The sequence below is a fragment of the Tursiops truncatus genome, chromosome 3 (assembly GCF_011762595.2).
Source record: "Tursiops truncatus isolate mTurTru1 chromosome 3, mTurTru1.mat.Y, whole genome shotgun sequence".
Taxonomy (NCBI): Eukaryota; Metazoa; Chordata; class Mammalia; order Artiodactyla; family Delphinidae; genus Tursiops; species Tursiops truncatus.
In genome coordinates, this window is record NC_047036.1 from 45,161,002 (window position 1) to 45,164,762 (window position 3,761).

At 40.0% G+C, this 3,761-nt stretch overlaps 1 non-coding gene across 1 annotated transcript; it reads left to right on the forward strand.

Moving 5' to 3' along the window:
* The first annotated feature begins 3,077 nt into the window (after positions 1-3,077).
* LOC117311954 (U6 spliceosomal RNA) lies at positions 3,078-3,184 on the forward strand. The gene has a single exon (XR_004526144.1). It is a non-coding gene; the product is annotated as a U6 spliceosomal RNA (small nuclear RNA).
* Positions 3,185-3,761: the final 577 nt, after the last annotated feature.

The following is a 3,761-nucleotide window of genomic DNA, read 5'->3' on the forward strand; positions in this document are numbered from 1 at the left end:
ACCACACCCTCATCCTAGCCACTCTCCCTGTGTGGCACTGGCACTGTGCGGCCCTGCTGCTGCCCACCTGACATCCTTCTATTCCCAGCGTGGTCCTCAGCACACCTTCCCTATTCTGCCCCAGCTCACCATCATACCTGACGACACTAAATAATTCTGGGAAACTTTGGTGTCCATGGATGATTTAAGGACCTAACTTGCTTGCATTCCTCAGGTCTTCATCTCACCACGTCTGGGTCCATCAATATATCTAAAGGGAAAGATGGCTCCATGGGACACAACCCTGAATAACCTGTGAACAGCATCTCACCATCCTCTTTCTGAGACTTTTAATGAGTGTTGTTGCCTCTCTTTTATTAGGCATGGTTTCCCAGTTTGTCACAAACACTCCTCCTTCCCTCTCAGGGTTGTAAACTCTGGGCCTGAACTGGGAGGCACTTCCAGGGGCTCCGGGGAGTGTCTCATACAAATAAATACCAAGGTTTCTGAACGGATGGAAGACAGTTTTCTTCTCCTGCAGGCTTAGTTCTCAGCTGAGTCAGAGCACTCTCAGGAAGCTAGGCTGTGCCCTTAGCCCTCCCTCTCCACCCCTTCCTGCTCACGTGAGTGATTTTAGCTCACTATGCTTCCAATAATAGTTCTCAAATCATAGAGTTCTCATTCTCACAATTAAGTGAGTTAATCCACATAAAGCACTTCACACTACGTGTGACCGTGTACGTTGCACCATGAACAACTGTGCCTTGCTAAGGCAGCAAGTGGGGACTAAAATCCAGCCCACACTCCATTCTCCGGACCTGGGCCTGGGCCTGGGTATGGGCTGGAACTGCCCAGAGGCGGGCAGCACCCTTTTTAACCTGTACGTAGGAACCATTGCTTGTCAAGCCCTGTGCTCACCAGATGAGGGGGGAGGGGTTGTTTCTAAGTTCCATGAAGGCGCTGTGTGGGCCAGTGCAGGCCATGCTAGGGCATGACACAAGCTTGATATATCCTAGTTATTACAGCTCTTATGACTGAGCCCCAATAGTGACTACCTTAAAGAGACTGTCTCAGAACCAATTTCTGAGAAACCAAGTGTTAGGGCTTTAAGTTGATGGAAACATCCAGCACACAACCAAAGGAAATGCACTGTAATCTAACTAAACATGCTCTCATCGATCTCATGTTTATTGCCCATAAACTAGCCAAAAATAATTCCTGGATATAGTTGGCCTTTTTCAGTCTTTGAAAACAGAAATCTTCCTTTAAGAGAGAAGCTACCCCATATTTTAATTTTGAAATGTAATGCCTCTGACTTAGTTATCTGCTGGGTTAGAGACTGGCTCCTGGTAGTCCTATAGAGTTCTTGTTCGAGTTACAATCAGGCATAGAACACATTTATTTTAGGCAAGTGTGAGAGATAGAGCAGCATTTTATTCAGAGAGGGGCAAGGAAAAAAAAAAGTACTTTTTTTCCCATTGTAAAGCTGCACAATGAAATTCTCAGACATGACATCATCAGTTTCTGGTTTCACAATGAGGAATCTTAGTCAGTAGAGCTGGTCGGAGCGGAATGAGAAGCAGATGCGACCAGTATCAGAGAAGGTGACTTTTTAAGTATTTAACATTTTAAAACTCTGTTAAAAAGTATCCATTTGAAATAAGCTCTCCAGGAATTTTAGAATTTTTTCATGAGAACAAAGGGCCGATTAAAGTGGTAGGTTTAAGGAAAGCAAGGTTTTCAAGAGTTACCTAATTTATAATATGCGATTATAGTAAAAACCTGGAATACTATACTCTCATGCAAGACTTTGCTTTAGCTTCAAGGAAATTAAAGTCATCAAACAGGTTTAAATAAACGCCTACAGCCTATACTTTATGAACCTTTCTAGATAAATGGTACCACTTTCAAAGTAGCTGAAGAAAAGAGATACAAATATTTGAGTTTCAAAAAGTGGTATAAAATGTTCAGGGTAACATAGGCATTCAGAGTCAAGCGCCTGAAGACTCGTTGTTGAGAGACTGAAAATCTGGAGTTCAAGGTCGGATGATGGAGCAATGCCAAGGAAAGGAGACGTTCTGTTAAAGTTTACTGTTCACAGTACTTATATGACTTAAGAAAAAATATGGATTCCCCTCACTCTAAGTGCATGTCATTTTTGAAGAAAACATATCAAAGGAGACGTATGCTCTTTAGAAATGGTAATGTCAAGAGTGTAACATCTTGGGCTTCCCTGGTGGCGCAGTGGTTGAGAGTCCGCCTGCCGATGCAGGGGACACGGGTTCGTGCCCCGGTTTGGGAAGATCCCACATGCCGCGGAGCGGCTGGGCCCGTGAGCCATGGCCGCTGAGCCTGCGCGTCCAGAGCCTGTGCTCCGCAACGGGAGAGGCCACAACGGTGAGAGGCCCGCATACCCCAAAAAAAAAAAAAAAAAAAAAAAAAGAGTGTAACATCTTCCAACTTCAACCTGAAATACTGTTAAATGTTGTAATACTTCATGGGGTTTACTATTTGCTATTTTCATGGGAATATCACAGAAAGCTCACAATTATGTCACATTCAGGAAATATCAGTAATCCATTTTGTGAAAGACACAAAGAAGAAAGAATCTATATCAGTAATACATAAGTAATTAAAATATCTATGAGTAAAATACATACAACCAAATAAGCTATAAGAGAAATAATGCTTAGCCAGATTAACGTATGAAGTAGATGCTCAATCTCATCCATTAAAGGGATGTAAGATCTAAAGACTTTTTTTTTCCTGTGAAATTGATTTCAAACTTTTTTTTTAAACTTGGCTAAAGTTACATGAAAGTGCAGAAAATAGCACAAACATATAAACCTACATACACACTATTAATGGGATTAAATCTCAGCACTACCCCTCAGAAGCGCAATTTGGCAGTATATAAAAACTATCACTCTTTGATCCAGAGGTTAATTTCTAGTAATCTGTTCTAAGAAAATATTCAGACATAACAAAGGTAAAATAGTTACATATAAGTTTGTTCATTACAGTATTTTTTTATAATGGCCAAATATTAAAAACAAATAAAACATCTGTCTATAGTGAGTTTTAAAAACATAGTTTGAGTGCTCACTTCGGCAGCACATACACTAAAATTGGAACGATAGCGAGAAGATTAGCATGGCCCCTGCGCAAGGATGACACGCAAATTCGTGAAGCGTTCCATGTTAAAAAAAAAAAAAAAACTAATGGTATGGAGAACGGTCATTAGAAGTAAAAAAAAAAAGCACAGTATAAAGCTAAATAGAATTGGATTCCATTAAAGTGTGTTAAAAATTAAAAAACAAAACAAAACATAGTTTGATTACTCAGCCTTAAAAAAAAGAATGAAATAATGCCATCCACAACCACATGAATAGACCTAGAGATTATCATACCAAGCGAAGTAAGTCAGAAAGAGAAAGACAAATACCATATGATGTCACTTATATGTGGAATCTAAAATATGACACAAATGAACTTATCTACAAAATAGAAACAGACTCACAGACGTAGAGACCAGACTGTGGTTGTCAAGGGGGAAGGAGGTGGGGGAGGGATGGATTGGAAGTTTGGGGTTAGTAGATGCAATCTATCATATGGATAGAATGGATAAACAACAAGGTCCTACCATATATCACAGGGCACTATATTCAATATCCTGTAATAAACCATAATGGAAAAGAAAAGAAAAGAAAAAAAACAAAAAAAGCAAAAACAAAAAACAGTGTTTGTAATATGATGCAATATTATGCAGCCACTAAAAAAAT